This window comes from Argiope bruennichi, chromosome 2 (genome assembly GCF_947563725.1).
Source record: "Argiope bruennichi chromosome 2, qqArgBrue1.1, whole genome shotgun sequence".
Taxonomy (NCBI): Eukaryota; Metazoa; Arthropoda; class Arachnida; order Araneae; family Araneidae; genus Argiope; species Argiope bruennichi.
The window spans coordinates 70,306,649-70,332,868 of NC_079152.1; the positions used below are offsets into that span (position 1 = coordinate 70,306,649).

General features: G+C 29.4%; 1 protein-coding gene across 2 annotated transcripts in view; it reads right to left on the bottom strand.

The window, feature by feature from the left end:
• LOC129956458 (GATA zinc finger domain-containing protein 7-like) overlaps positions 1 to 9,009 on the bottom strand; it is an 89,958-nt gene extending 80,949 nt beyond the window's left edge. Inside the window, exon 1 of one of the 2 annotated variants that reach the window (XM_056068356.1) lies at positions 8,882 to 9,009. The gene's annotated coding sequence lies outside the window, so the exon portion shown is untranslated. The other variant, XM_056068366.1, reaches the window with a different exon arrangement.
• Positions 9,010 to 26,220: the final 17,211 nt, after the last annotated feature.

A 26,220-nucleotide genomic window follows, 5' to 3' on the forward strand; every position in this document is an offset into this window, starting at 1 on the left:
TCATTACGAATTCAATTAAGAATCAATGTTTATAAAATAATTGTTATAACATCACTTTGCTAAAAACAAAGATTTGCGTGTGTTTGTGTGTGCGTGTTGCATGGTTCTCTCAACATGACTAGTCATTTGATTTAGAGGTACCAAATATAGCCAAAATATATCACAGAAGTTGGAAATCTGAACAAACAAATGATTTAAATTTTTTTTAATAAATTTAAACTCAAATAAACTTTGAAGTTTTTCACTCAACTTCCGAAAAATATAACAGCACAAAAATGACCTATGCATCGAAAAGAGACCTTAAATTCAAAACATTATTTTTTCTTTGATGCCACTTTAATTGCCACAAAATCATTTTTGACTAAATTTAATTAATTTTTTTTGCAATATTTTAAACGGATATTATAGGAATAGATTTCATATTTGTAATGAAATTCAAATCCCTTTCATTTTTGAAACAAATATTTAATACTAGATTTTTTCCCATTATTGTAGGTCCAAAGCACGAAGATCAGATTTTTTTTCGGTATTGAGATTTTCTGTTTAAAGCAGGCTTGTAATAAACTTTTGAAATTTTGTTGTTCTTATAGCAAAAGTTTAATCTGAAAAATAATATTGTCAATAAGTAATAGTAATGAAATGTCTCCATATTTAAGAATTGAAATCTTTTCTGTTATAAAACTGGATGTATAAAATTATATTCTCACTTTTTCCTTATAGCTGAGATTTTCTTATTGTAACAAAGGCAGTTTTATTGAATTACCAACTGAGATTTTATGTAAATTAAGAAATGTATTCCGTATGTTTTCTACTCTTGTATTTTTAATGAACATATCTCGATTCCAAAAGAAAAGTATTGGATTCATTAATATTTAAACGTCCCAAATTATAGCACAAATTTTTGATAAAATTACAACGAAAAACAATTAGTGTGGAAAATTGAACAATGCAAAAAACTTCTCGGTCTGAAATTTAAAAATATTTTGCAGAGGAAAATAATAAAAATTAAGTAACGTATAAAAAATGTAAATGAAATTTTTACCAACCGCTAATCCCGGAGAACTAATTGCTCGTCAAAGACGGCTAGTTAATAAAAGAAAAGGAATTAATTTTCAGATCATTAAAGATAATCATTATGAATAATTTTATTTTTTGATGAAAAATCAAACTATTTAGAATATAAAACACTAAAAATAATGAACATTACATTTCTTATCCGAAATTTTTTCTTTAATACTTATCAGCAAAACTTGACGAGCAAAATGACCAGCGTTTATTCAAGGCGCAATGCCAAATCCACACATTATATTACGACGTTTTTTTTTTTTTTTAATTATGCTTCTGCAATGCAATAATGCGTGAAACATTTCAAATGTTTGATTAATTAGCTTTTCAGTTAAAGGATGTTATATGTGTTATATTTTCCAAATATTTTAAAAATTATTTAAAAAATAGTTTAAAATATTATGATTTTATTATTATTAAACGAATTATTTCAATTTTAAATGGGATTTTTAATGTAACTAATATAATTTTTAAAAGTCTTTTATAGTTTATAAAAAATTATTAAAATATCTCTTTCTTGTTGAAATCAAAATTTTTGATAAGTAAATCATTCTGATTAATTACTTATAGTTAAGTTAATCAAAATCAAAACATTCCTGTCAGAAGATAAAAAATGTTGGGCCTTAGAAAATTAAATAAGAAACTCCACCACCAGAAGATTTCAGTTTAATTAAGAAAAATATAATTCTTAATGAAATCCTAGATTGAATAAAATATTATTATTTAAATTAACAGTTACTAGCAAATAAATAATTCAATTTAATAATAATTTACATTATTATTAATTAATAATTATTATCTCGTATAAATATATATTCTCAAAACTGCAGAGCAAATTATAATTTCAGAATATGATCAAAAGTCTTTTTACATATTACTCACGAAAACAAAATTTCACTCTTTTACATTCAAATTTTAAAAAAAGAATTATTAAAAATTGTTCCACCTTTCAACTTTCTTCTTTGTCCCATTTAACTTTCAAAAAATATTCCACAATACCATTTAAGAATATAAATTGCTTTATCAATATCGTCTAAGCATCGTGCAATAACATTTAAAAACAAAAAAAAAATTAATCCGATACTCTGAATATGTATATAGAAAATAAAATGAATAAAGGACACATAGATCAAAGATAAAAATAGAAAATCAATTTAATAAACTTATTAGCAATATTTCAAAGAAATTATTCAAATTTTTATGACTTTCTGAATTATTTTTGTTTCCTCGTATCCGAAGTATAGAGGAAATATAATCGAAAGAAAAAAAAGAATCGAACTCTAAATTTTGACGAATTTCTACGTTTCAGACGCCCCTGAATCCTAAAAACATATTTTTAGCCTTATGTCTATCTATCTGTGAACAGAATAACACAAAATCGCTTTGAGAAAGATGGATGAAATTTGGTATATGGACTTGCGAACAAATTTGTAGATTTTTACCTACTAAGCAAAATCCATTCAGATGAAGTTTGTCTGCTTGGATGTTCGAATACAAGTAAGCTTAATAATTATTGAATATTTTTAGAGAATCTTTCAAGAAGGGAATAAAGAATTTTTTTTTCGTATTTGTTGTTAATTTCTATGCGAACAAAGTTACCACACCATGCTGCCTTCCAAACATAATCGAAATGAAATTAAATTTATGCAATTTGGAAACTTGACAAGCGTAAGATTATTCAATGCGATATTTTATAGGTAAGAATAAAAATAAAAGGAATTTTCCTTTAAATTATGAATTTAACAGTTTTTTATTAAATTTCTTTATTAATTTTGATTTCGAAGCTGAATTCCTTTTTTTTTTAATTTACTGGATATTCTTCTTTAATCACTTGTTCCATTGCCATTTTACCTCTTTGCCATTATATTCAGTAGCTTCGTTCACAAATGAGTGAATAATTTTTGAAAAATATTGTTGATTTAAAAAAAATTATTTAAAGAACAATTTCTGAGATTAAAAAAATGGATGTGATTTATGTATGAACTTTCTCAACAACTGGTTTTTAAAAACTAGCGATTTTTAATTTTATGATTTGTTAAAGATAATTGTTTGCATAATAATAAATACATAAACCTATATTACAAATAATAAAATCCTGCTTTCCAGTTTCAGTGAATGCTTTGAAGTTATTAAAATTCAATGCCTCAAAAGACTATTATTTTTCCTTTTCTATGGCATATATTTTAAATGACTCGTTTAAATTATTTGCAAATATTTCTTCAAAAGAGTTTAACGCAATTATCGACTGGACTTTTAATTGTTAATATATATTTTAATTCATACATAAATAAATAAAAAATCTACAAACTTTGTTTGAATTTCATTTTAAGTAAAATAATTATTTCATTTCAAGAATCATCATTCATAACGGGAAATTATTTTATCATATAATTACCAACTGCCAAACCGTCTGTCAAATAACTAAAATTCAGGTACTTGAATTTAATTAAATTTGGTCTCCAAGTTTATTTTTTAAATTTTCATAAGATTAGGAACTGAATAGGTAACATAAGTATATGGGTTATTATAGTCTCAATAATCATTAAAATTACAATTAATAGCTCATTATTATTGCTAATAAAATTTCAGAAATATATATTATATATTTCATTATAAAAATCGCGAAATTAACTCAAATATTTACAAGTTATATCGTAATCCAAATAAACCTGTCATCAAAGTGACCCAAATCACATTTGAAATTCTTTCACAGTTTCAGTTGGAGATTTATGTTTTACCATACTATCTTTAAAGCAAAATCTGATAAATTTAAGACAGATTTCAAACCGCAAAAGAAGATGGTTAGTTATTCGGAGCACATAGATTCTGTGAATTGCAATCTCCCGTGGAGTTGCTTCTAAATTGTGGGTATTATTAGTTTGTGCCTATCTTTTGTCGTCCTTTCTTTAGCTGTTATTTTCAGAATAACAGATATATATTTAATTAATGCTATTTATTAAATAACCTCAAACTTTGAGAAAATGAATATATGAATAAAAATGAAAAATAAATAAAACACATTTAAAAAAAAAAAAACGTATCTACCTTAATTTTTGCCCCATTTTTAAAAAATTTAAATTCAGGATTCTGCTTGCAGCTTTACGAATCTTTAAACAGAAAAATCAAAAATATTCCCTCTGACTTGTTATTCTGCAGAAGCAAAACATCTTATTTTTTTCTTAATTAGTAAGAATACGTAAAGGTTTCTAAAATTATTAAAAGATGTAAAGTAAAAGTAATTTCACAATTCAAACTTATATAAAATCAATAAAAAAAATCGATCATCTTCGGCAATTTTACTTCATTTATTAGTTTCATATATAATTCATTCATTATATTGCATTTACATTATATTTATTTGTTTCATTCATGTTAAAATTTATTATATTCCATTGTGAATATAAATTTTTTTAGCATAGAATACGCATAGAAATTTTTAAAAGAATTAAATTCAATAACTAGTTCCCTATTAAAATAAATTTATTAAAGACATAAATTCGAAGACAATAAGAATTTTTAACAATGCACCTTTTGAGTTTTTAATTTTTATATGCATATATACATCTTTCAAGTGATTTATAGTTCAAATTTAAAGTTCTGTATTTGCCAATTTCTCAGTGAATGTAATAACATGTAAAATTAATAATCAAAAATTAAGAAATTGCATAACTCTAAAATAATAATAATATCCTAATCCATCTGATAATATCCAACTTTACATAAAGCAAGAACATATGAAAAATAAAATCTTGTACATGTGAATATAATAAACATGATACAAAAGTTCATATTAAAAATGAATAAAATATATGAATCTAAATATTAACATAAAACATTATATCGGATTTAAAAATTTATTTTTGATTGCTCTTAAATATATAGATAGAGAGGGGGTAAAAATATATAGCTTTATTTTTGCTTAACAAATTGAATTTTTGCAAAAGAAAATGACAACTAATGAAAAAAAGGAGCTTTTCAATAAAAAATTTTGACAAAAACTTTTTTATACAAATTTCTTGCTGTAATGTCACTTCATTTATGTTTTTTCCCCTTCATTTTTATCACAAAATGGTTTTCTTCATTGATAAATCTGAATCTTATTTAACCATAAAATTGAACTAAAATAATTATAAACATTTAGCATTTAAATCCGAATTTTCCAAGAAAATAAGCTGTTTTTATAAAATCACAGTTCAACTTGATTATATGGAAAAAAAAAAAAATGTATCAAATTTCGTATTTTCCCTCGCTTTCGAAGCTTGATTTGATTTGGTATAGTATTAGTAGTGGTGTCATAATTATTAATAGTTTAATTAGTATTAGTAGTAGTGATATAATTATTGACAGTATAATTAGTATTAGTTGTAGTCATATTAGTGGCGAAATAATTATTTTTAGCCGCATTGTGTCAAACATATAACAAAAGAATTCAAATAGTTTTAAAACATAGAAAAAAATGTAGGATAGTTACAATTTTTAGCACAAGCATATTTAGATCTTAAAGCAATATGCTAGAAAAAATATCACCGAATGTATAACAAATATGTGGTTAAACATGATTTAAACTGATTGCCTTAAAGATTTAAAAAAATGATGACTCTAACGTTTAAATGACTAAAAAAATGATGACTCTAAAGTCTAAAGACTTTTAAAAAAGTCTTTAGAGATGTACATTTACCAAAACTTACATATCCAGTTATAGCGAATTGAAGAAGCTTAAATGATTATAATAAAAAAAAAGCATTTATTTAAAATATCGAACTCAGTGAAGTCAATGCGGTATGTTGCACAATTTAAACGCTCCATTAAAAATATAATAAGGTGTCAAGTTTATAATTTTTATTAAAAAAATCAGCTGACGACTAATTTTTAGCAGAATCTTTTTCTCTAATGTCGAATTCATTTACAGACATATTTTCCTCTGCTCTACCTGCCCCACCCCCCTCAGAATCGAAAAATTCACATAAAAAATAACCAATTATTATATTAAAAATTCTTATTCAATTATTATATTCAAATTCATATTTGAAAATTAAATATTGCTCTGAGTATTTATTCAGATTTTCTGATAAATCTGCAGATAGAAATTTTATTGATTCAATTTCTTTGTAAATGTATTTATAAATCAACACTAAAAAACTACACAATTTTTAAATAGGGCAGCAGAAGACAAAATAAGAAATTAAAGTTTAATTCAAATAATATACATTCATGTTCAAATATACAATAAATTAATCAGACTGCAGCTTTATTCCAGTTTGTCTCTTCATTAAAAATCAAATATAAGATATTTCTAATAATTTTACAATTTTTGAAAATTGCACAATGCATGAAAGAAAACATGGATTTTTAATTTGTCAGCTTCTATACCCTCTTTGATTTTTTTTATTTAAGATGTAAAGTTTATATTAATTATAACATAATTATAATTAATAACATAATTATAACTAAATAAAGAAAAATTAGAAAAAAAAAACATTATGAAAATTCTGGAAATATATTAATGTAGATATTGTAAGAGTACTAAAATGAAATAGAAATATTATTAAAGGGATATTTCCATTTTAAGTAACTTCCCATTTAAAATGTGAGAATCTTAACTCTATGCATAAATATTAAGCAGATTTTAAAAGTAGTATATTTTTTTTAATTAATTACACTAAATGATAGTAATTTATACTTTTTCTCTTTCATGCAAGCTTAAAACTTGAATGACAAATCGAATGTTGCATTTATAAATTAAATGTATTTTTTTCCTTCATTTTTAATTTTTTATATCTATGAAGAATATTTTAATATTAATAAATTATAAGGACTAAGTTAATAGTAATTTTTTCCAGTTATAGAGAAGCTATTTCATTCAATAATTGTGACATGAACAAGCTTTTTCAGAAATATGCTTTAAATAATCGTTTTAAATTAATGCACAAATTTTTATATATATTTAGAAACAGTTTTTAAAAGTATTTTTCAAATATTCGTAAATCAGTAAACTCGGTGTTTTTTTTTTTTTTTTGTTTTCCTTTTCTAGCAACTGATGAGATTTCTATAAATTGGATTATTTCATAAATTATAAAAATAACTGATAACAAAATTATCAGTTTTATATTAATCAGATATGAAGTTTAAAATTTATTTTGACATTGACTAAAACATTTTTGGTACAAAATAAAATATGTAATTTCTGCAATTCTGACATTAAATTAGTCATTTTTGAGACAGAATGTTGAGATGGAGTTTGATTTAAGAAATCTATATATAAATGCAAAATATTAACTTCTAATCAAGACAAAAAAATTAAATACACATAAATAAAAACGACTAATTCAATATAAACAAATCAAACTAAAATTATTTCAAAAATTAAATAAGCTCTCTGAAACTTTGTACACATACTATTAATATTCAAAATTATAAAATTCAATTTTTGAAGTAGAGATTCAAATATTTTTAATAATAATTAAATAATAAATAATAATTATTATTACTACTAATAATAAATAATAATTAATAATAATAATTAATAATTAATAATAATAATTAATAATTAATAATAATAAATAATAATAATAATTATTATTATTAATAATAATTAATAATAATAATAATTAAATTTAACTACGATTATTAAATATGCATTAAAATATCTTTTTCTCTCATTTTAAAATTTTAAATCTCATTTCTCATTAAAAATAATAATTAAATTTAACTACGATTATTAAATATGCATTAAAATATCTTTTTCTCTCATTTTAAAATTAGATGATTTCAACTTTTATAATAATTTCTTGTTCTTTTCATTGCTATATTTTTATGCAAGTGTCAGAAAAAAAAATTTATTTTTAATTTCAGGAATTTTAAAATTTGATATTCGTAAAGCAGATGACACATGATATAGCTTGAAATTATTCAAAAATTTATACAATAATTTTTCAACAGATTGGCAAGTCCTGCTTATAATTAAGAAAATCCTATAAGCCATACTGAAATGTTGATAAATGAAATCACTATGAATCTGATATATTTTGATGATATATGGTCTTGAACTCACAACAAATGCAATCTTCTAAATAAAGAAATAATTAAAATGCATTTAAAAATAATGTTAAAATTCCAACACTTCTGTAAAATAACCCAAGCCTTTTTCCAACCATGGGAGAAAGAGGGATCTACCCCCCCCCCCTCATCAAATAGTGAGGACACCAATTATAAATAAGTATAAATAATTTAAATAAATTTAAAAATAATGTAAAAAATCCAACATTTCTGTAAAATAACCCAAACCATCTACCAACCAGAAGAGGGTGAAGATCTGTCCCCTCCCCTCATCAATTAGTGAAGACTCCAGTTACAAAATATCTTAAGCAATTATTATTATCAATACATTATTATCTTTAAAAAACAAAAATTAGTAACTCTCACAAATTTTTACTTCAAATTATGATAATTTCATACTAGATAAGTTTAAATTCGAAATTAAAGCACTCGAACAAATTCGCCACAAATAGTCGAAGATAGACAATCATCAAGTATTTATTTCTATTTCTGATATCAAATAAAAACAAATCCAACAGATTTTATCACAAATAATTATAATTTCAACATTGTCGATTTCTAATATCATCTTTACAAGCTCAATCTGTTTTGTCGTTAAATAGCCGAAGATAGACTCACCTTCTTGAGTTTATTTCCAACTTCAAACTTACGAAACAACAAACGTAACTTCCACAAAATCTTATCTTAAATAATAGTAATTTCGCAGTGTATTTACCAGATTAATTCGTGTTTGTCGTTAAACAGACTGTTCCAGACTCACCTACAGCCTTTGTCGCCGTTCTTTGCAGCCTGTTGCTGCCTGCGGAAGAAGGGAATGACCACACACTCTGGGACTTGCTTCCGTTTCCCAGACGACTTCCTCTGCGTAGAGAACGCCTGCTTGCAGTGGCAATCATCGAACACTATTTTCTTTGGCTGTTGCTGGACGTAGTTCAAAGTTCGAGGTCCCAGGGTTCATTTTCCAAATTTGAGAGGGTGCCGGTTGCCTAGAGATTGCTGTTGGAGATATGGCCCGTGACCACCTCTCTGCTGATGAAATTCTTGAGAAATGAGAACCTAATATGATCAAACTTAGGAAGAAACCTCATGCTGGTAGCATACTAGACTTTATGTTTATTAAAACATTATGAACTGGTGATGCTGTACAAAAAAATGTGTATAACCGGCGAAAGTAGTCTTATCACTCATATCTATACACATATGAAAAAAAATTATTTATAAAATGGTACGAATGGAATAGAGATTGAATATCACGATGTGAGGTCAGAATTTGTTTGCTAATATTTAAAAATGAAAGCAGGATTTGTTTATTAACATTTAAAGATAAATACACTAAGGCAACATTGTGTTTATTTCTAAAATAAAAATAAGGCATTAATTGTCATTTATCTCCTCAGGAATAATACATATCATAAAACGCCATTATAACCTACAGTACACTAGCAATTATTCATATCTGTTTCTAACTGCATGTTGTCTTACATTTCTCTTTCAAAAAGAAGCGTATTTCATTCCAAAATTAAATGAATGAGGCCTATTTAAAGTCTATCGTATTAAATTATATCTCTTTTTACATTCAGCTTAATATTATTAGACTGACATAAGAGCCATTTAGAGAGTTCTAAATAATTGGCACTTATTGATTGGTTATATGTTAGCTGACTGGTCTTATTTGAATATTTTTGAGATATTTTGATTCAGAAATATTGATATTTTCTCATGGGCGTTTTCTCTGTTTGTCTTTTTATGCACTTCAAAATTGCTCTTAGATATAGAAATGGGGCGCTGTTCTTTATTATTAACACACTGTCAGCTGGTAACATGAGTTTCGCTTAGAAAAGTGTTATCTATTCTGCTTTCTATATTATGCTTAATCGACTTTTATATTTGTTGCAAATAATTCATAGTCATAATTTATGCCTATAGATGTGATGGGTAAAAGATACCTTCTAAAAGTATTTAAAATCCTCTGGAAAATCTTAAAAGGGATATATCTTCTTTCAACTAATATATGAAAAAGAAGTAAATGTTGTGCCACTTCGCTTTCCCATTGGATATATTGCATATATTTAAGAGTGGAAAATGGCATAGACAAAGTTCACATTTATCGTAGATTCATATGCAAATTACTCAGTTACTAAATTTTAGATTTTAAAAAATATGTCTCCTATTTATTCATTATATAGAATGTTATAGGAATTGCTTGCGAGCACAGAATTCTATATGGAACTTATTTCTTTAAATCCTGAACTACTTATGTTCAATAATTCAACATTCATGTCAAGTTCAGAAACTTCAAAATTTAATGGAAGATTTCACCAATTTGAATCGTGTTCGCTTTTCTACGGTCATGCCTTTGAGAAAGAAATGGTATCGATTCTCGGGATACCACAATCACATGACAAACGTAACTGTCCATGAGTTTTACCTGTGCTGTAAAGTCACAGTCTTATTAACTCTCTGAATACTGAAGCAATGCCGTACATGGAATGCTCTTATATCCTCGTGAAACTCAGAAGAATACCAGAAGTCACTGACTGAATACTTGAAATGCATGCTTTGCTTGTTAGAGTGACTCTCCGAGAAAAAAGAAAGAACCGAAGCCATTTCTTTGAGTGAACACTGTTTATTGATTTCTTCTAATACTTCAAGAATACAAGTGATCGCTGCACTTTTTAAGGGAGATTTCTATGATCTTTTATAGAGGAAATCAGGCATTCCAATATTCCAAAATTCCAGGCCTCCGACGCTCATAAGAATCTGAGGTTTATTTGATTCCGTAAATGGGGTGTTGGAGTTTAATGAGAAGGATGAAAGACTTGCATATAAAGGTTTTTTTTTTTTTTTTTTTTTTTAATAATAGTAGTTTTCAACTTTGTATTTTGAACTTTAATTACCATATCCATTAATAAATTTCAAGTTAAATTTAATTATGTATTACATATTGATATTTACTCTGAAAAATTAATTTTCCATCTTTTCCTTTTTGTGAATATTTAATTTATTATATGAAGGTCAAGATTAGTTGTAATTTTTTATTCACTTCATACTACTGTCAGAATAATCAGGCTTTTTTGGGTCATAGTTGCATGCTTTTTTTAATTTCCTTCAACTGGCTACTAAAATTTGAAACATGGTTTTCAGTCAGTACATATATATGTATATGATATCATCAAGTGCCAATGTATTTTTGGAAATTCGTTTCACCATAATTCGCAATTGTTTATTTAAATATCTTGCAGTCATATTTCGACAGCATTCAGAAGTGGTTTCCCTAAAACTTCCTCGCATCGTGGTTGGATCTAGCCATCCTTGTAGGTACACTAAAAGGTGAAGGTCTGATTGTTCACATCGATGACAGGACTTATTTCCTTAGGGAAGCGTTGTACCGTGGCCGGTGATCGCCTACAACCATATTTTCCACCAGTGTTGCTGTAGCGGCTGTCCTGTCTTTGAAGTTTTTCTATGTGCCTTCCGGCGATTCGGAGTAGTCAGTTTGTGATTACTAAATCTATCGTGAGATTTTTGATGATTTTTTTTATGGGTTAATTTTATGCACGAGATTTCAAATACTTGAAAATTAGATTTGTGTTATGAAGTATGTACTCTTTTACTCCCAGTGATTGAAATGAAAATTTGGCATAGAATTACACAAGATAGCATAATAAGTTTCATTTATTTAAGTCATTAAATTTTTGAGCTATAGCGTTTACATGCATACGAAAGCACAGACAAGACAGACGAGCAACCACTTGATGAATCTGGCTCTTAATTTGATAAAAATTTTAAATGTTAAGTCTGTGCAGCATATTTCTCTATTTCCTTCTATTTTGTAATTATAGTTTCACTTGTGTTCGAACAGCCTGCCTTTTTCTGCTACTACAACTACAAATATGATGTAAAGTTTATGTATCTAATTTCATCTGTCTAGTTCAAAGCATTTTTGACTCAGTTATCGTTTTCACAGATAGGCAGACAGACATAATTCCAAAAACGTTTTCTTGTTTGAATGTTCGTTTTTGTTTTTTACTTACAGAGGTATAAAACATGGAGATTTGTAAAGACTTCGAAATCGCATTTTTTTTTATAGTTAAAATAATGTCTCTCGGTATACTTCGAAAGTAACTACTGTACATTAGGCACTTTTCCCAAACTCCGGTAAAAGAAAAGCCATTTCATGGGATGGACAAAAGCCCCATTACGGTGGGATCCTTAGGCGGTCCTTTAGGGCCACCTAATGGTAACACTGGTCTCACTTGTTTCACTTCAAATATATCATCTGGTAATGAATTAATTCTAATAAAAAGGTGAACTTAAAGATGAGAATAACTATATATTTCTTAAAATCTTCGATAAAAAAACTGAAAATATTCTTCAAAACTATAATTTTGCTGATTTTCGAAGCTATAGCTTTGAAAATTCTTCAAAGCTATTTACAATGTTGTTTTTCCTGTAATTTTCTAAACTAATATATTTTGCTTTATTCTCATTTTCTCGAATCGAAATACTTAAAAAAAAAATTATTTTACAAAATTTTAAATTCCGAAATTCTGATGAATTTCGACATCTTATAACTGTTTGAGCACGAAAAAAATCAATTATTTAAGCATATTTCTCCGTATTATGGGAACGGACATATTCATAAATGCTTCAATTACACGGGTGAAATTTCGCACACGCTTTTTCACACCAAATCTGTTCGTTAAGTGTCAAATAAATTAAAAAAGCAACTTTACTAATCAAACATTACAGTTAAATCATATTGACCTTAAGGTATGTAATGTAATTATTTTATTTGGACCATGTTCATAAAATTATTTTCTACCTATTAAATTCAAACAAAAAAAAACACTTTAACTTTACAGCTGCAAGGGATTCCCACATCTGTCAGTTTGTAATAACTGTAACTTTAACGTCTTAAACTGCAGCCTAAATAATTCATTAATTTTGATTCTAAAGTCACTACGAAAAACGAAGAGTCCTTTGTCTGCACCGTTAAAACGCCGTGAACTTGTTTTTTCGACCTTTTTTACTTCATATTCTTAGAAATGACGTTATGCCACATTTTTCTCCCACTGTCATGGCTCGGACTCGCTAACAATATTATCGAAAAATATAATTAATGTTCCTCTTTAATCACTCAAGTTAACAATAAATAAAGTTATGACTCTTTATCAACAGCTGCTAGTATGTGTTGGTGATAAGGCTAAACTGTTTCATCAGGAGCTGCAAGATTTGGTATAAATATATATTAGAGGCTAAAAAAGTGCAGACGTAGAGATTTTTTTTTCCAATTAAATGAGATGTTGGAGTTTTTCCGCAATAACTCGCAGAAATATTATACAATTCACACAGTTCAACATTAAAAAATAAGCATTTTAATAATACCAAAAAACCATATAAATTTGTTATTGTTTTTAAGATCTTTTCATTTTACATAATTTTCAACAAAAATTTCATAATCACAACGAATTTCAAATTGTTTGCATTATTTCAATAAATATTTAATCGTCTGATTTTGTTCCATTGTTAGAAGCCAAGGAACACAAATTCTGTGTATTATTTACACTGTTCAGACAAGGAAAAAGAATGTGAAAAGAGATCACGAAAGCCAGTTTGCAAGCAGAAGATAGGTTATCCGGACAGTTACGGTTTTAACACATAACATTTTTATTATGTCACGAGATAATAAAAATGTTTCCAGTTTTAAAGCAACACTAAGGCTATTTTGGGGCTTACCTCGTAGCGATCAGATGACGAGGACGACACCTGAGCTGGCACCCCCTCTCCAAACTTCCACACCACACCAGAGGGTGGGAGAAAATGTATCCAATAAACAGAAAAGGCGTCAGCTTCAAATAACAAGGCTTTAATGCTTGTAATAATTTGATGCTTTATAATTTCTTTTAAGGAATCAGGAACAACATGTGTAAGAGATTTAACTAAAGTTGGAGGAATATTATTAGAGAACAAGCGGATTGCCAAAATTGGCTAGTCAAAAAAATAAAAAAATGTTTTCTTTATACATTATGTTAAAAATAGAATTTTCATTTATATTTTTATTTCAAAGGGTTCGCAAATTTTAATATGTAAATATAGTAATTAACATTTTAAACATAGCTCTTAAAAAAAGCAATTGTTTTAATTTCTTTTATTGCTTGCATTAAATAGTCTAAATCTGATTCATACTTTAGTGCCCTTAATTTTTAAACCCCCATTTAGTTTAATTCTTTCCCCATTTTGTTTTACCTCGTACTTACTGGATAAAATTTTATTTCATTTGTTATATGTTTTTTTAAAATTTTTATAATGTTATATTTTTTTCAACTTTCTACTAAGTCATATTTTTTAAGCAATCATTTATTCTTAGCGTTTCCTTATAAAATTTCGGTTTCCTTATATCTATAATCAATTTTTATAGATACTAGATACTATGGTATTATTTTTATTCTATCGTAAAATATTTAACCACATATTTCATTGATATTTAAAACACTTAAAAGTTAAAGTTTTATACATTTTTAATTTTGCAGTAAATACAGTTTTAATTTAAATTCAAAAGTATGAATGATATGATCAAATTTTATAATTTGTTTATATTAAAATGTTGGTATTGTTACGAATTAATAATATTGCTTTCCTGCGCAGTCTCATGTTAAGGAAGACAGTTTTACAGACTGCTGAAGGATGGATTCTGAGTCAATTCGTCCCGGCCTTGGTGACGACTTTTGCCACGAAAATAAAAGACCCAAAATATTCAAGAATCTTGGTGATATCTCTATTAGGACTCTAGAAGCTTCTTTGTCCGGTGAAAGCCGAGAGATAGTCTTGAAGAGTCAATTAAGTTGATCTCGTGAGAAATCAACAGTAGAAGTCAAGTCGAGAGTGAAAGAGAGTAATTGAGTTCTTTCTGAAGATTTGAGCTGTTGCATTTATTTAATATTTTCTGCTTGTGTGCTGCTTCTTGTATACATTGCAGGTGTTTTGCTACTGCGTATTAGGGTTTTCTTGTAGAATAAAACGACATTATCCATTACCAAGCTACTGAATTCATTTACCGTACATCATCCAAGAGATGTTGGAAATTTTACATAAGAGTATTCATTCCTATTATATAATTTGGTATATTCCAATAATTCCTTGTTCTATCAGTTTCACATTTACTTTCTTAACTGTAGTTGATCAATTGCTATTGCATGCAACAACAAACCATTTTTATGTTGTTAAAGTATGAAACATATCCATTAAATTCATTACTGTAATGCTCTTATGGGCAAGTTTCAACTCAGTGAATACACTAAATTTCATATTTTTTCGGCTTTTACATTAAAATTTTTTGAGCAATGGCCGATTAACAACAAACAAGTAAATGAAACAAGGAAGCAAACAGACACCAGATTCCTAAATTGTGTTACGAAATTTCCGGGGTTCGTTTGGATAGTGGAAATTATATGGTGTGAAGAACGCTCAATCACCAGACGGCAGTAGAAAATAAAATAACGACATTTATTTACACGAAGACACACAGGACAACACAAAGACGACAACTATATACAGCACAGAAGACGATTATCTTCAGCCGAGACGTGCAGCATACAACAAACTCTACTGCAGACAGTGGAACACAGCTTAGTTCAGCACTAGCTTCACTCCGTCGCTGCTCCGCTTATCTCCGGAAGGCCACTTCTTTACTGTCGTTTCCGACTGCTCTCCGACTCCACTGGTCCACGACCACTCTTCTCTGTCGCTTCCGACTACTCTTCGACCTGGTTCGAGGCTCGAGTCCCCAGCTATAGGCTGCTCCCTTTTATAGGTCTCAGGAGGCGGGGCTAGAAGCCTCTCAACCAATCAGGAACGTTCGAGGCGTATCTCCGTTCCTAGTGGACGGATCGGGAAAATTCTTGATGTTTCGGGTATAATCTATTTTGGCGCCAAGCTCTAGAACCTCATGAATCCGACTATGCTGGGAAGCCGCCTCACAGGTTCGTAACAATTGCAAGGTTGTGAATACGAATCACAAGACCTGAAGTTTCAGCTAATCTTTCAAGAAAATTTTGAGAATACAACAAGCATTGGTATATACATTACCAAGAAATTGGCATTGCCCACCATTTAACTTCTGAATAGGTGGTAGGAAAAAGAAATTCCCAATCTAGTCATCCAAGTGTGAATTTAAATCATGGGTTTTGTAAAAATATATAATCCACCATACTGTTGCTTGTTTTTTGAATATATAAAAATTATACTCGCCGAGTAATTTATCACGAGATGTGCCTAATTAAGAATAATTTCCAATTTTTCTTACTTGTTAACCTGTTGCTGCCATATTTGGTCTTTCACAGATATTAAATTTTCATTTAATATTAAAATGCTTTATTTCGAAAGCAGGTTCAGAAAAAGTTATTTATTACCAAGCAAATTTCAATTTCTATTAAATTCATACTTTTCACTCTCATCAAAATTGTTAAATTTAAATACATATCTTGCATATTCAAAGTTTAACAGCTAAGATAGGCAATACTCTGGATGAACAAGCTGGTCATCAAATTCGGCTAATACTTGATAATCTTCACAATAAACTATTAAAAAAAAGGAGTCACATTCTCAAAGCGTTTTTAACATTGCGTTGTTATTCACGTGAAGTAAAAGTCATATTTGGTCTTTCAACTATTCCATTCAACTTCAGGGGTAACTTTTAACACATTTTAATTCAACTATTATTTATTTTTCAGGAATTTCCACTCATGTGCTAGTAAAATATAGAAAGGGCAAATAAGTAAGATATGTTTGAAATAATACAAAATTAAGTACAAAAAAATCCATTGACAAGTAAATATTTATGATAACATAATATTTAATGAAATTCATGAAATTAAAAAAAAAAAACGAATCATCTTGCAAACGATGAATTGATTCTTGCTTATGCATTGAAACTCATAACACTGTGTTGGGAAAACGATAGCTTCCAGCCAGTGTAAAAGATTTCTGCTCTATCCAGACTCTGTTTAAAAGTAATAACAGATTGGAAAAGGAAGCTGAAGTGAAATGGCGAAGCATGTTATAGGTGGCTCCATCAGGATTAAGACACTTTTTCAATTCAAGATTTCTAATTCACATTTGCATGGGAAAGTATTTCGAGCGATAAAAAGAAAAGCCACCTGTTCCAAGCCACCCTTAATGGCACGGCAGTAACATTATTATTAAATCAACAAGCTAGTTTAGATCGTAGCCTCAACGACTTCCGCTCAGTGAGTCCGCTGGAATATTATCCCACGAAAAAGTAATCCCTGTCATTATCAACATTGTATACTATTTAAAGAAAGAGATCACTATCATATAGATCATCACAAGCTACAAAATTTAGCAATGACATTAATGCAGGAGAAATAAACAATCAAATCAAGATAGTGGAAGACCTGAAGATGAATGGAAACTAGTTTTTTCTTCTTATTAGTGAGCATATAGATGCAGTTATTAGATACAAACTGTTTTATCTACCGTAAATGAGATTTTGTGTAATTCGTTATCAAATGCTATATCCGTTAATATCGCCGATTATAGTAAAAAGTGGAAGACGCTGGTCCACAAATATTGTTGATAAATAGCATCGTGAGGCGGTAATAAATATAGCAGATTGTTACCAAAGTTCATACAAATACTTGTTATTTTACTTCTGTACAAGCAAAATCCTTCTAGCTTCATTCATTTAGCCTTTATTTATTTTTCGTTTTCAGATTTTTAGTATATTTTTTTATTATAGTCGAAATAAAAACCTGCATTACCGTCTTCTTGCTCATAATGTGTAATTTGTACAGTTTAACTCTACAGTAAATACTACATAAATACTTTTTTCTACCAATTGCAAACGATTGATTTCAGAAAAAATACTTTTTTTTTTATGATTTGCTATCAAAAATTTATACTCTCATGTTCATAAATTAAAGATTATGACAGTAAAAATTAAGATGAAAAGAATCAAAAAGTGTGCTCTAAACATATAGCCTGTTTGCTATAAAGTAACAGAACAAAAACATGTGATCTATAGTTCTGAATTAACCCTTATCGTGGCAAGATTGCTTTTTTGAAGAAAAGCAAAAAAAGAAAAGAAAAAAAATGTATATAGGTAGATTCTCTACGCTATAAAAAAATCAAAAAATAAATTAAAAAATCTAGAATGTCATGTGTTTAATAAAACTGTTAAAAATTATTTTATAGTGGTAGTATATTTTTATAAAGTTGTATGTATGGTATACTATACAAAATGAGCATAAGGGTTAAATAAGGTAAATTCTCTGAGGACGATAAAAGAATGTATGTCTAGAAAAGCCATAATTTTTTTTATATTGCTGATTAGCTTGAACCTTGCTGCGTATTGAAAGACAGACCGTAAGCATCCATCAGAAGATTGCCACAACAAAAAGATCTGGTTCATTAGTCATAACAGAGAAATTTCTCATGTAGTTATCATGAAAAAAAAAAAAAGGTTTTTAGAATTTTGAAATAAAAATACGAAATGGATTTAATAGAAGACATAGAAAAGATATAAAATCAGTCTGTATAATATCCATTAGACCACAGCCATAACAAAGCAATCTAATTCGAAAGTCATACTAAAAACTTCTCATATAGTCATCACGAAGAAAAATACTTTCTAGAAATGAGAAATGGATTTGGAAGGAAACATCGAGAAGATACAAAAAAGTTCGTAGAGCATTCATCAAAACAGTGCCATAACTAAGATATCTAATTCGTAAGTCATACCAGAGAACTTTCACATGTACTCATTATGAAGGAAAAGGGTTTCTAGAAAAGTAAAAATGCGAGAGAAGATAGAAAACAGTCCATACAACATCATCAGAATATTACATTAGCTAAGGACTCTAAATGTGACTATCAAAATATTGGGACCTGTGAATAAAAGTGACATTTAAAAATGGGCTTCGTAAACATTAAAAAATATAATCCTAGCTACCAATTTTTAATGTAAAAACTATAATGAGGTAGCATTAGTGAAGTTGTGTATGGCATGAAGTCTTGTCAAAAGTGTAAAATGTCAGATTAAATTGTAGTAGCCCGATTATCTGGAGCAATTGTGACCAAAACATTCCAGTTTTTAAATATTTCTAGAGACACGGTATCTAAAGTACACCCAACACGACAAGGCAAAATAGTGGACGGAAGAAGAAATTGAAAGAAAGAGGCCCACGGGTATCGAAACGGATTGTAATATTGTAACAAACCTGTAATGCTGCTTCCCAGCACGATTGGTTCAATCACAAGAAAGACCGTTTTATGATCAGCTCTGTCGGGTGTCACGACAGTGATCTCAGAGCTTGACAACCATTTGGCGACAAAATAGATATTACTGGAAACTTCGAGCTTCGAGAATTCAGCCAATAGGAATCGAGATGCGCCAGATTGGTGCAGAACCTTCTCGGCCCGCTTCCCGGAATTATAAAAGGTCGGCAGTCTCAAGCCGCAATAATCAACGAAATCGGAGTCGTTTATCCAGTCGTCGAGAGGATAACGAAGCAACGATGGAATAGTCTGGCGAAGTGCCAGCGTTGTGAATCCCAAGCTATTGCTGAACTGAGCTGTGTATCGAGTCCTGGTATTTATTTTGGAAGCAGCATCGAGTCCTGTGAGGAGTAGCCAGTCGTGTAGTAGTGTGTCGGTAGCTGGATGCAGCTAAAGCGAGGACATAGTAGAGAATTGCAGCCGTTTGGAGAGACCGTAGAGTGAAGCTACGAAGATTCCCTCTCCTGCTGAATTCTGTCTGGCCTCTTTGTGTGCTGTGGCTGTTATTACTACCGTTTACAACATGTAAGCTACTGTTTGTTGTAGTGTACTGCTGTGTGTTGCCTGCCTTCGTCCCGGTTGTATATATTTGTCTTCTCTGTGTTAGTGTCTTCGTGTAAATAAAAGTCATCGCCTGTTGTCACTAAAGGACTGTTTATTATTGCATCGACCATAAAATCTAGAGAATCCCAAACAGAAATAATAAATCCGCAACAATATCTATAAAGAACATTACGGCAGCCAAAGAGACCGCGGAGCTCAAACATCATCTAGAATCTCCAATGTCAATAACTGCAGCCACAAAGTATCTTCTCAAAGAACATTTACGACAAAGTAGCGATTCCCGAGCCACTTCTCACAAATGCCAATGCTAAACATCCTCTACAGTGATGCCATAACCTCAAAATTTGGTCAGTTGATAAGTGGAAGAGAGTTGAGTTGCACTGTCAGACGAATTATCTTTCACCCTTTTCTCCATAACAAGAATGTGTACGTTTGGAGGCATTTGCATAAGCATATGATCGTAATGGCCTCCTTTTATCAGGTATGGAGATGATTTGTCATGATAATTTAAGTCATGTCGTCGTTTTCTACTAGTCCAATCGTAACCCTCAAAGGGAGGGTTTTTAAGGTGAAGTATAGAGAAGTCATAATTTACCAGGTGCATCCTATGATGCAAATTTTGCTTCCTGTAGGAGATGGAATTTTCTAGGATGATAATGCTCCTATTCATGCAAGGGATTTGTCCAATCGTGATTTGATGAACACGAGGACGAAATGAAACATCTGCCTTGTCCGTAACACTTTAACCATATTGAACTGTTATTGTTTGTTTTAGAGTATTCAATCCGGAATCGATATCCGACACCAGCATTTCTCAAGAAAACTTTCACATCTCCATGAAGAATGGTACTACACTCCTTTGAACACTATTCAGCACCTGTATAATTCGATTCCTAGGCGAATCCAAATTGTATTATAAACTGACGGTGGCCCCAAGCCTTATTAATACAGATTCTTTTACATTCATGTCCATAAATTAAGGATAATGCAAGTTCAGGAAAAGAAAGAGTCAGAGGCAAAACAAATGCGACTTATTTGTAAAGCCTATTTATTAAATAAAAGATAAAGAGCAAAAAAGATGCTATATGTTTGATATCATTAATAAAAATTGTGCCTTTTTGCTCCCTGCAGCAAATTACAAAAACCAATATTACTTGGTTGTTACATAGTATGTCTCCCAGACGATGCAATACAGTCCATACAACGCCTAGACATGCTGAGTATCAAATTATCGATCTGATCCTCGGGAATATTAAACCACTCATCAAGCAATGCTCTCCGAAGTTCCGGTAGACATGTAGGAGGTGATTGACGGGCTGCAACTCGTCAGCCATGCATGTCCCACACATGCTCTACTGGATTCAAGTCTAGTGAGAATGATGGCCAGTCCATACGGGTGATATCCTCCGATCGAAAACATTCGTTTACGATGTTTGCACTGTGAGGACGGGCGTTGTCATCCATAAACACGAATTCTGCGCCCATGACGCCCTGAAACAAACGTACATGTTGTTCCAGAATGACGTCCCGATAGATTTGGCCTGTCAAGGTTCCAATTCGAACATGCAGGTCAGTTCTGGAGCCCAGAATAATTCCTCCCCAAACTAGCAATCCTGCACCACCGTAACTGTGTCGTTCAATGATGTTCTCTTGGTGCTAACGGGTACCTGGCGCTCTCCATATGAAAGTCCGGCGAGAATCAGACTGCAAGCTAAACCTGGAATCGTCGGGAAACCTCACATAAGCCCACTGTTGCAGTGTCCACAATGCATGGTATCGACTCAAGGCTAATCGCAGGCGACAGTGAGTTGCAGTAAGTGGAACACATCTGACAAGCCTACGAGCATATAGACCAATCTACCCTAAGTGTCTGTACACGGTATACCTTGAAACTGTCGTACCAGTGGCTGAAGAGAACTGACGAGACAGATCTGATGCTGTGCTCCGTCTGTTTCTTTTGGCAGTAACTGCCAAATACCGGTCTTCATTCGGCCTTGTAACTCAGGGACGACCTGTGCTGTAACGTCTACTCACATTACCATAATCTTGGAATCGTTGCCAAAGCCTGGAGATGATACTCTGGACGATTCCGAGTTCCTCGGATACTTCCAGCTCTGTACGCCCACATTCCAGATGGCTACGACGTAAAATAGTCCAAATGCGCCCTTTGTGTCATAACTATGAGGTTATTGCACTGAAAGACTTATAAAGCGCTTGCAAACAATTTGACTTCTTTGCTTGTATTTCTTACATATCATTCTCTTACACTCTCGTGATTGTGACGTTGTATCGGAGTCATCTGGTGGCTTCTTGCAATTTGCATATGATTTTTCAAGATATGTGTAGTCATTTTATGGGTGATATATGTATTTTAGAGTTCGATTTCCGTGTAACTCTGAATTATCCTTAGTTTATGGACATGAGTGTAAATATCAGTAATACTTCAAAGTAAGTACTAAAAGATACGCTTTGCAGAAATTATTCATCTTATGTTCGGTGGCTTTCTTAATAAGCTACATTCTTCCAATCCTAGATTCGATATTCTGCTTACGAACCCCTGGCGTAACTATCGGAGGGGGAAGAGATATTTTTACAGGGGGAGGGATTATGGATACAAAACATTAATTCATTTATGTCACATTTTAAAACAAACGTGAGAATGACAGCTATTAAATCGCGTATTCTCATTTCTCCAAAATAAAAGAACATCACGTCATCCAGAACTTTGAAAATAAGCTTCTGCAACAACAAGAATTTTTGTGGCAATTATAAAATTGTGATTGCTCATTTGCATATTATATTTTGAGTGATAATAATTAAAATTCTTTTTTTTGCTATTGATTCTTATTATTATTCTTTGCTTTTTTCTTACAAACGATGTAATGTATAATAATTTTATTTTCCAGGTCCTTTATTCTGTTAAATAAAGAGCATCATTTACTATACTCATCATTGCTACCATAAAAAGTTTGCTTTTTGTTAAAATTTAGCTTCATAGCTTTAACTCCTAAAGTATAGAATACGTAAAAGTCGATGCATGCCATTTTTATTTTTTTAATCTTTATATTAGTAACATTTTCATTTATAAGAAGAGTTATCATTTGAAACAAATTTTAATTGTGAACGTTTATAATCAGATTTAACTCTGAAGTATTCATTTAAAATCGTAATAACTCTCAGTCTCCTAAAAATAAAAGCAAAAACTAGAAAATGGTATAATTTTTCTCAGGGTACAAAATTAAAATGCAGGAAAAAAATATTGGCAACATATTCTTAATTGTGTTCCCCTGAAAATTCATGGATGTCTAAGTTTTTTAAATTGTTAAACATCAAATTCACAAAAAAAAAATTAATTACAAAAAAATCAAATGTCAGTATTTTAAAACAGTGTTTTAAACACCAGCAATACAATTTACAGAAATGAACTAAACAAAAGACACAAGTGGGCCAAAATTTTAAAAATTTCTGGAATGGTGCATGTGTGTTCATTTTCGAGATATTACCCGCACACTAACAATTAATCAACAAAAAATCGCCTAAGATGTTACATTTATTGTAACCAACGATAAATCACCAAAGCTATCGTCTTCGTCTAACATCTATTTCCCCAACGACAAGTAATTAAGCTACAAGTTCGCTAACATCATGGAATGAATACACAAACTCCTCATTTTTAAAGCAAAAATGTGAAGTTCTTTTTATATAATTTATTTTCAACAAGTATTAAAATTATAATTTTCTAAAAATAATTTTTATAAAAATTAAATTAAGAAAGTTAATGATACTAATATCAAAATTTGAATAAAATGGCACTTGAATATTTTCTCTTGTGGGGCATCTGTAGAGTAAAAAGGATATTTTATACAAAATACTCAATGAATTAAAATAAAGCTTATAAACTAAAATACTGTGACAAATAGAAAAATGCAATTTTAAATATACTTTTTTCTTTTCTTTTTTCAAACTTATTATAATATTAGCAAGTTGGTTACTTTTATTAGCTCTAAATATTGAAACTGCTGGTTTTAAACTGCATAGATCTAACGTTTTGACAATTGCATTACATTTTTGATAATTAGCATATTAATCATTACATTAAATGAAAAAAAAAAGTCATTTTTAAAATCAAGTGGTATAAAAATTCATCAAATCAGTTGCCAAACATTTAGAACAAGTATTTGATGTACAGATGAATATAATTAATGTGCAAATGTTTGAAGAACTTTAGAAAAAAAAACTATTTGGAATTTATTTCAAAAAAAAAAAATTATAACACTTATAGCATAGGAAAATGAATTACACAATGAAAAAAAATTAGTTCAATAGATGACTTGCTTACATTGCTTTACAGATTAAAAATTATAATATATTTTATTTTGTTAAAAATATGAACCAAATTATTACAATATATGAGTCTTTAAGTCCAATCAAATTTTGCAGATGCAAGACAATGTGATCTGCAGTAGTGTCTAATATTTCTGGTGAATTTTGAGGAGTGCTTCCTTCTTAATTTCTGTTTGGTCTATAAAGACAAACATAATTATTTTTGTCTTTATAGATGAGATCTTCAGCCCAAGTTTGCAATGATTCAAATAAAGTGAATGGGATGACCAACCAATTCAGGCATATCTGCTAATTATGTAATTACCGATTTATTGAAACAGCTGTTTAACAAATTTCAACATGAAATGGAAGAAGAATTTTCTAGAATTTTATTGTTAACATGTTTATTGCAACAACAGGATTAGCCCACAGTATCATAGCATTTTCAAGGGAAGAAAATAGACTGACAGACTACAACTAATTGCAACAAATACTGAATCCAAAAGCTTTCCAAAAACAGCATGCAAGTTGAATGCTCTATTCTGCAATTTTATATATTGATTTGTCCTAATAAAGTGAAATGTACTTCATCAATCTACAAAACATTTTGAATCTATGATTCAATATCATCAGTTTTGAAAGTTAGTTTTTCTTCTAGAGCCTTCATTTCAATTATAATAATTTTGTATATTGTTCTTATAAAATTTATTTATAATTTTCAATTATATTTTTCCTCTAAATATTAAACCCCTTTCACATTTAGAGAAAAAATTTATATGATTGATAAGGAAGAAAGTATTCACATTCTTCTTATATTTTGAGATGGACTGGATCTGAAAATATTGGTTACCAAGAGACAATGAGGCACACACATCTACAATGCTTTTATTCAGTCTTTATAATGAATTAGTAAAAAGGTTTCAAAAATGAAACAATTGATACTAAAAGATATAAATATAGCTTTTTGTAATTATATATATATATTGAAAAACAGAATAACTTAGAATATAAGAAATGAACAAACGACCTATATTTTTTAAAAAATGTTTGTTTATATAGCCATTTAGCTCAAGAATGGTTTCAAATCCCCCCCCCCCCATTGATGTTCTCAATCGGTATAGATCTTACTAAGATCCAGTGAAGCAGAAACATAAAAATTCTGAGTTAAAGATCAAAAACAAACATAATTGTAAGCATTATACAGAAACCACCTCAAACATAATGATTATAAATCTAGAAAAAATATGCAAAAACATCTTCTTTTATTGGGAAAAATTAGTTTATTAATTAGCTATTATTATTATTGGGCATATAATCCCTCAAATAGTCATCAGGGACAGAAAGGATCCAAAATTTGTTAAACATTTGTATGTTTATAAATCATTTTGATAAAAGAATAAGTCAATGGAAATTTTAATATTTGACGATATATTATACCAATCTCATCAAAACAGTCAATTGGCTTATTTCTCAAGTTTTCGCTCAAAATCTTAAGTGGCATCTACATCTAATACAAATTTGATTTTAACTGTTGATAAGAATTTGATAAGACTATTTGTTGTATAGCAAGATTTCTACTTGGCCTATTTGCTATGACCTATACATAAGTCTTTATTAGATAATCTAAATAATAATAAATTTTTAAGCATAAAAAATTTTATATTAGAAACTTGAATATTCATTGAAATTATACAGTTGACATAGAAGATATAATGTATCATTTTATTTCTTCCAAATTCAAGATTTGATTCTTTTAATTTATTTTTTTGCATGCACCATTTTTTTACATGTACTATGTTTTTTACATGCACAATACATGAAAATTAATACTGGTTCAACAGAATTTGCTTCTAAACTATACCACATTTCTTAGAATGGAGTTGCACGATTTTTTTAAAATGTTTCCCATTGAAT